Source organism: Pinus tabuliformis, chromosome 1_2 (assembly GCF_031772625.1).
Source record: "Pinus tabuliformis cultivar Carrire ecotype Pingquan chromosome 1_2, CPIR1, whole genome shotgun sequence".
Lineage (NCBI taxonomy): Eukaryota > Viridiplantae > Streptophyta > Pinopsida > Pinales > Pinaceae > Pinus > Pinus tabuliformis.
In genome coordinates, this window is record NC_142298.1 from 378,752,446 (window position 1) to 378,761,697 (window position 9,252).

At 37.7% G+C, this 9,252-nt stretch overlaps 1 pseudogene; it reads left to right on the plus strand.

The window, feature by feature from the left end:
• The first annotated feature begins 7,944 nt into the window (after positions 1-7,944).
• On the plus strand, positions 7,945-8,630 carry LOC149205957 (uncharacterized; annotated as a pseudogene).
• Positions 8,631-9,252: the final 622 nt, after the last annotated feature.

The following is a 9,252-nucleotide window of genomic DNA, read 5'->3' on the forward strand; positions in this document are numbered from 1 at the left end:
TTGCGCAATGTTGTGCTACAAGAGGGCAAGATGAGCTATGGAATTGCACAATACACAATGAGAGAGGAGGATTACATAGTGTCAGTTGACAGGGGATGGCTTGATGCTTGGGACTACACAATGCACATTATCAGCTGGCAGAAGAGGAATTGGATTATGAATTGCACAATCTTAGTGGCCAAGCTAGATCACTAATGATTGGGATTGTGTAATGCACAACTGTAGGAGGCCAGTGACTATGCATTGTGTAGTTGCAACTAGAAAGGAGGAGGCTTTCTTCTTGGGACTATGCAATGCGTAGTGGGAGAGGCCAGCAAGCCTTAGGGATGCAACATATCAGCCCATGGAAAATACAAGTTCCAGGTCTGGGGCTAAGGAAAAGGAAAATAGATCAACCTTTGAATGACTTAAATCAATCATTGCTATCAACCAGGAAAGATCATATGAAGGAAAGAAGATGCATGCATAAAAATAACCAACAATAATAATTGTTGGTAGGAAAAATGGCTTGGGAGGGATCCAACACTTGTAAAATTGGAACGACGGATTGAAACAACACTTGTACAAGGTAGTAATAGCAGAGACACTAGTAACTACATGAAGAAATGGGAAAAGAAACACTTGCAAACAAAAAAAGTGAAAAAAATGAAAAAAAAGCATTAGAAAGTGACACTTTATAAACTTACTTGGAAAAGTGCTGCAAACCAAATATGAAGCTCCTTGAACTCATGGGGATGGCTAGAGCTCCAATGTCGAGTGTGAAAATGAGCTCTATAAGCCTCCATTATATAGATTTACTTCCACAGGATTAGGGTTAGGGTTTATGACGCGCATGCCTAAAATCAAGGAGAAAGTGACACTTGTCCATGGATAAAAAATAGAAACTTGTGTCACTTGGTCAAAGAGGAAAGTGCAATCCCTATTTTCTAGGGATGCACAATTAACTTGTTCTGGAAGGCTAAATAGTCCACTAGCAGAAATAATTATGCAATTCCTAATGACAAGGGATTGTGTAATTCATTGGCTCAGTGGATTGCGGAGTTCAAACTCTCAAGGGAAGATTGTGCAGTTTACGTTGCTATTGAATGCTTGTATCACAAGATTGTGCAATTTAGTTACTCAAGGAATTGTGCAGTCTCCAATGGCCGAGGATTGCACAATTCCCAGAGGAAAGACCAACAAAATTCAAGATCAAAACAAGAGTCTACTTGTGTTTGGTAGGAATTTTCTTATCTTTTAAAAAATTGTGCAACAACTGCCAACAAGATTTAGTCAAAACATCACACAAGTGTTGCATGACACTAGATAATCAAGAGGAACACTTGAAAAACTTGAAAGATAGGTTCTTATAAACAAAAATTAAGCTCCAAAATCAAAGTGTAAGAATTTTTTTGGAGGGGTGTTGAATCAACTACAACACTTGGCGACACACTGATAGAACTCTCGTTTCTTTGTATGGGTCTAACTCTATGGACTAGGTCTAGCTCTTCAAGAAGTACTGTTCATTCCATTTATTACCATATTTTCGTACTTAGATCGACTTAGATATATAGTTTCTTTCATTCTTTTCATTGGCAACACACTAACAAAAGCAAGTCAAACTTCGGTTGTCTTGATTGGGGATAAGGAATATATAGATATGCAAGTGAAAAGAATGTCAAATTCTTAGTTTTTATCTCTGGTGTTGTTCTGCTACTAGAGGGCTTGTTTAGTACCCTGACAATGTCACTATAGGAACGGAATAACTTCTTCACTTCCAACATGCCTGTTCAGTACCCCGATAAAGTTGCTTGCTTCACCTCTTTGCGCATGAAGCCTTTCACTTCTTTCACCTTTTATTTATTTTATTTATAGAACTATTATTTGGCGCTTATTATTTCATTGGGGCGAAAGAGGGATCCCGACTTATTGAGAGCAGAAGAGGTTGTCCCTTCATAGAAGGATATATATACACCTCTGAAATACTATCCACTTGTTTAAGTTTCCTTCTCTCCTTTCTCTACTCGACCAAGTTGACAAGTTAATCGAACAAACCTAAAAGTCGATTAAAGAAGAAGATCCTATTTATAGATTTGAGCATCGTAGATCCACTAAGGTTCTCTTTGAGAAAGAACATATTTTCCATCTAAGCATCATAGACTAAAAGATACAAGGCCCATGCAAATAAAAGGAATGGACAATTAACCAAGCGTTAATAGTTGTACAATGTCTTTCCAAACTTTTCCATGCTTATTCAAAACCAAACACAACTTTCATACAAGGATTATTTCGAAAAAGTAAAAGAAAAGTGCAAGATGAAAGGTAATACAAAATATAAAGCAAACTATCCTAAACTAGACCTACTCTTAGGCTAATCAAAATGGGCCAGGCCTACGTGAAGTGAAATTTCCAGTGCAAGCAACGTAGCATCTCTTAACCTAGACAGGCGAGGGGATCAATAATGAGAAAGTTTATCAAGAAAAAAATACGACAAGAAAGATAAATCGTGACATGCTCCAAAATTCGAAGACACAAAATACGAGAAGTGAAGTATGATAAAAATGCAGGTAATAAACATTTTGTTGACACATCATAACATTCATACACATCACAACAGACTCTCATATCAAAAAATTCATTTTCGATTTCAACCTTGGAAAACATGAAGAAAGATAACAACTTATTATTAGATAAGGGACTTTCCAAGTAAGATTCCTCCAACCATTCAGTAATGGGATCATGGTAAATGGGTGAAGGGTCTTGAAGATGAAAGATAAGTTCATTTCCAACATTTGCGATCAAATCATGAGGGTTCTCCCAAAGAAGAGTGTTAATATGATCATGCTTGGAATAACCATCAAGATCTTGAGATCCTAACATAACCATCAACATAAACTAAAGTGCCTTTGCATGTTGACATGGTTGCGAAATATCAAAAGGTAGACCATCAAAAATCAGTGGCTTGGAATAGTCGACAGTTAAATACATAGAATCATTACTGGATGAGTCAATGAATATATTAAGACAACCATGATCAAAATTTGATTTTTCATCCAATAAAAGGTGATCCTCTTGAATTGATGAATCATGGAGAGTGTCAGGCACACATGAATGTGAACAATCATGAATGATAGAACAATGAATTTCCTTTCTTATTAACATAGATGTACATTTATAATACACTGGTGTGACTATTGGATTCATATTCCAACGTCTCTTGGAATTCCTTTGACTGTTCAACTCCCACACCTTAACCCTTGGCGGATTAGGTGTCAAAGATTCCCCCCCTTAATCTGAAGTGGTATGTATGAGTCCAAGAAGAGAGTTGTAATACAAATTGTGAAAAAATGCATGGAAGCACTAGGTTGAATGTGCTCTCTGAAATGTTGGCATAAGGTGGTGGTTTAAGGATGACCACCAACACTAGAATGCTTAGTGCAGTTCTCGGAACTCTTCTAAATCTAGAAAGAAGCTGAAGTCTTCTGCTAGAGGAAGTGCTCCTAATGGTTCGAAGAGGGATACCTTCAACGTGGAAAAGGGTGGTCTACAACCTACATAAAAAAGGAGAACCTCAACCTGAAAAGGGAGGTCTCAACCTATGGTGGTTTAAGGATGACCACCAACTCTGGAATGCTTAATGCAATTCTTGGAACTCATTTAAAACTGGCAAGAAGATGAAGTTTTTTGCTAGAGGAAGTGTCCCCAATTCTTTGAAGAGGGAGAAGCTTAACCTAAAAAGGGAGGTATGATTCCGCATAGATGGTTTAAGGTTGACCACCAACCAATGGCATGCTCAGGGGCATCTCTGGCTCTGGCTACAACTCTGAATATGGTATGGTAGTTTGTGGCTCAACTCTTGATGTGGCTTTGAAGCTTGTAGATGACCATCACTTCCCCTCTTGTCAGATACAAGGCAAGAAGATGGAGAAAAGTCAACTGCAAGACCTTTTAATATTCTAGAAGAGATTCTGACATATGACTGAAATATCTTCTTGGTTGTTGAAGCCCATTGCCAAGAAGAAATCCATCCAAGATGAATATGTGTTCTTGCAGGAGGCTTGTTTTTGAAGCATTTGTTTGAAGAATGAGTGGTTTTATGACAATTCTCACATGGATGAAGATCAAAGCAATGATCTTGCATATGACCAAATTAGTCACAGTGTTGACATTTAATAACTTTTGGCTGCGAATGTGGAGGAGCAGAATCTAGAACATCTGAAGGTGAACTATTATGAAGAAATCCAACACTCTGAAACTAGATGGGATTTGAGTAATCTAGAATATCAAAGGACACATCCTTGTCATATCCAAGACTAGTTTTATGTTTGTTATGTACAAGCTATTCCCAAGGTTTGGTGATGGGCTTGGGAAGGGTAGACTGAACTTCTGCATGTTAGAGAATCTAGGGCAAAGTAGTGTTGTGGTGATTCTCCGAGACTTGATAACAATTTCTGAAGTGTTTTTACTTTTTGTTAGTTATCTTATACTTCTTCTTGTTCTTATTAGTGCATATGTGTTTGCTTCATCAAACTGCTACCAAAACAAAATAACAAGAACACAAAATTTGGCTCTCTGTCAGGGACAAATCCTCTCCACTCTTGAGAGGGAAACCATTTGTAAGTTTTATCTTATTGAAGATTCTTATTTGAACAATTGCCAAACCCTAGACCCTTGACTAAGATATCCTCCAAGCATGAGTCAAATCCTTCATCTTTCTGCACTGTCACTTTTGACACATCTTTCAGCACATTGTCTTCTAGCACTTTGTCCTCTAGGTTAGGAAACCCTAGAATATTAGGGCTCCTCTTCTTTGCTGACCTTGGGATACCTTGTAGACCTAACTGGACATCTGAATTAGGATTCTTATGTTGTTTCCCTAAACTATTGTCAAGCCCTTCTTGCTCCTCGCATGTGTGGCTGTTTCTAGCCCTAGAAACAATCCTTTTCTTCCTTAGTTATGTATCTTCTTCCTTCGCTTGTGAGGCTGCTTTCAACATTGGAGTAAGAGACCTTTATTAGCCTAGTTTCTAGCCCAAACCATAAATGATATGTCACTGCACTTTGCTGCTGATTTGACTGCAATCTGTCCCTTACTCCTTCGCACGTGTGGCTACAAAAACCCTAGAAAGCAGCCCCTTAACTTTGATGTTCTTCCTTCTTGTAACACTGTCCTTGTAGCCCCTTTTCTCATCTTTTCTTCATCCTTTAAGCCTTCTTCTTCCTTGCGGATTTCAGAGATGTGAGTGTGTGTCCAAATGAGGAGTGGACAACCTCTATTTATAGAGCTATGTCCCTTCTCATTGAAGCTGACATGATTGTCCCTAAATCCGACTTGTAGTTAAATTATATTTCAACATTTATTCATCATTTTTGCTGCTTGTAGAATTAGTTGGTGCTAGGAGAGGATTTGACCAGGCTTGGAGTTATTTCCTTGACCTTGTATGATGACTTACATGATGTGACATGCCCTCAAAGGGTCTTTTCATAATTACATTTTTACTTTGACTCTCTATAAGCACTTCAAAATGTGCTTAACCTATTTTCAATGAGAAAGAAACTCATTGACAAATAATACAAAAATAATTTCTCTTTTCTTGAATAAGTACAAATATCAAAATTACATTTATGAAGACCAAACCTAGTTACATTTTCTCCAACATTGCATTTGTAAGAAAATCTGCTCTTGAACTAGGCACTAAATGTGAATCAACCTCAAATTTATATTCTTGCTACTGATGGGAGTCTGTCTCAATGTTCTGAACAAACACAAGTTCAGAATGATGACTCCACTGTTGTATTTCTTCTTGCTAAAGTTGAGACTCCAACTTCAAAAACTCTATATTTTCTTTTGCATTTTGCAAGCAAGTTTGAATGTCTGTGAGAATGAATTTGTCAATCATAATTGTATTGTCCACACTAGAATGTATTAGAGTATTTAGTCACTGTAATACTCCATAAACTCTGTCCATTTTATTAACAAATCAAACTCTATAAATGAACCTATTTAACTTAAATTAGAAGTTGCTCCAGTTCCAATCTGCACCAAGTCTTGGCTCAAGGGATAAATCATACAACAATTTGCAATTGTCTTCAAAATAACTCAAAAAAAACAATTTTGGCTCTCGATCTCAAGATATATGAATATAACTGCTTTTGGAATTTTACTCAAAAATCCTTATCTCAAACAACAATATTTATATAACATAAATTCCATACTCCAACTCAAATAATCCTCAATGGTTTAATGTGCATACATAAATGTTTCAAAAATGACTCTAATTCATTTTTCAATGCAGTCATTGTATTGGAGCGACCACCCCAACATACAATTCAAATTGTGAGACCTTAACTCCAATCATCGCATATATAAAGAGCAGAGCATATATGAGCGATATGATGTATATCACCATACGATTCACAGCTCCAAGACCACAAATCAACAAAATTTATCCAACAAATCACCAATCCAACTCGTATGAGCGACTAGCAGGATGATCAGTGTGCATACCAAGTTTTGAACGCAACATTCCATGAAGTATTCTCGTCACTGGAGTATACAAGTCAATGATCACATATTATATATCCACTCTCTATGGATACCTCCGATATCCCACAGGCCTATTTTGATGGGGTAGCTGAACTTGGATGTTGTGCTTGTGGGGTTTATATTATTCCCATGGAGGGTCAGCGTATTGAAATATATTGGAACGGAGGTAAAGGGTCGAATAACAAAGCTGAGGTTATGGCGCTGGCAGGCCTGCTCACCATCTGTGACTTTCTCAACATTCAATGTTTGAAAATTTTCGGGGATTCAAAGGTGATAATTGATCATGTTCGGTCTATTCATGCCATAAAAAACCTCAACCTTTTGGAATGGCTGAATAGGATAGAATCAATAAGGAATTATTTTATGAACCATATTGACATGGGAAAAAAACAAAGTGGCTGATGCGCTATCAAAAAAAGGACTTGCTTCCCAATATGAAGTTTGGATGATGAGTATAACAGTGGGCAACAAAACTCACCATATATAGGAATTTAATATGTCGGGTACATAACTCTCTCTCTCCTCGCCACCAATCTGGTATGTATCAGGCTCCCCTATTCTATGATTTCTCTTCTCTGGATGGTTCTCCAATTTTTCGGTCATGTTTATCTGTTGATGCATTAGATTTTGCCTACATTGGAATCTGAACTTTTTGATGAAGATTTGTGGTCATGGGCTATGTTTATGCCACCCACTATTAAGTCTTGGTTAGTCAAAGATCTGCATAACTATGTTATTACCAAAATAATTTTATGATATACTGTTTTTTTTCTCACAAGGAATTAATAGCTATATAGCTTTTTTCGTGGTGAAAAAACAACGCACATTCACACATTCGGTCAAGAGATTTCGAAGCAATATATCGACCAACCTTTCTCCGCAATATTTCACGGGACAGATGGAATGGAGGGTGGTGTGTATTCGAACCACAACAATGTATGGTATATGGTATCACGGGCTGTGGAACTGTATTAATAGCCAACGATATATAAAAAAAAACAAACCAACGCAATGCGTTCCTCTGGAATCGAGGGTGGACTGGATTTCGCTGCGGGGGTAGTGGTAATTTATGACAGTGGAAATATATCAAACACGGTAAAAAAAATGAAAACCGGGAGTGGAGTTATATTAAAAACTTCACCGCGTGGATGGTATGCCAAGAGCAGCGTTCAAAGTATTACTCACTGGGAGGAGGTAGTGTATGGAGTATGCAAAGGAGTATCCGTGGTAACGAGGCATTAACTTATAACGTTCAGGCCTCGTGGGACCCCTAGGCATTAACCAACATCGTTCAGGCCTTGAATATTAAAAACGCAAATGACAGTGTATGGAAAGTGGAGCGTTATGAAAGATTGTATGAAAGATGGATACCGAGACGAATAAGAACATAGAAATTGAGATGAAAGATGGTATGAAAGATGGATACCGAGACGAATAAGAACATAGAAATTGAGATGGAGAAGAAGAAAAACGAAAATGAAAATGAAAGTACAGGAGATTACAAATTTTCCATCTGTATGTCATTCAAGCAAAAATTCACTCCAGATGGCTCCTTTTCTGCACTCGACCAGGCAGAGCGGGAACTTCTAGCCAAACATGCTACATTGGAACTAACTGAGGGTGAAAATTCTCAAATTAGTGTCATACAATATGAAGAGTTTGGGGATTTACCTTGCCCAATCATTGGTTTTTGTGCACGACTGAGTGCCATGAATGATTTTGAAGATCACTATCTCGCTCGACATGCTTCAACTTGCTGTGTATGCTCTAAAATTTTCCAACAACACGTTTGTTGAATCTATACATGGCTGAATCACATGATTCTATTTTTTCAGGCTAAAGTTGCTCGTGGCTATCCTATGTATGAATGGCTAAAGTTGCTCGTGGCTATCCTATGTATAAATGCCTTGTGGAAGGCTATGGAATGAAGTTCCACACCCACAGAGATAGACATTGGCATTTGGTGGATAAGCATAAGTTTCCTATGTCATTTGAATTCCATAAAAAGCGATATCCTTCAAAGCGACATCGACAACAACAATGATTACGAGCTCAACATTCTTGTAATACTAGAGAAACTCCACTAGACAAAGAGAACACATAGACATAATCCATTTACCGTGCAGAGAACTCAACAGATTAGATGGGCAAAGAGCAGGTCATTAGGTATGCAGAGGGACACACAGTAAATTGAAACTTCTCAGAGATGAGTAGGTAATCGGTTACAATGCAAACATAGGGACAATCATTAGTTGAAATTCAACGAACTACATTGTTGTATTCAACGCTCCATTCCATGTTAAAATGTTACATTCATAATACATTCACTTGACCTTCCTTCGCAGAGAATAGAGAGGAAGATGTATCACACACCGAGGCAGATGTATCATGCTGCATTCGACATATTCGCTGCTTGAACAAGGATGGTCTACGTTACAAGGAGCATTGCCTTGTTACAAGGAGCATAGTCAAGGCAGAGAACTTCAAGGAATCGAGACAAAATGAAGATTTTTTTTCGAGGGAGAGTAGAGAGAGAGAGTAGAGATTAGAGGAGATACAAAGTAGGAAAATGCTAAATTAAGACTTACGCTCTGATACCATGTCAAGGACACATGAATGTGAATAGTCATGAATGATAGAACATTGAATTGCATTTCTTATTAACATAGATGTACATTTAAAATACATTGGTGTGATCGTTGGATTCATATTCCAATGTCTCTTGG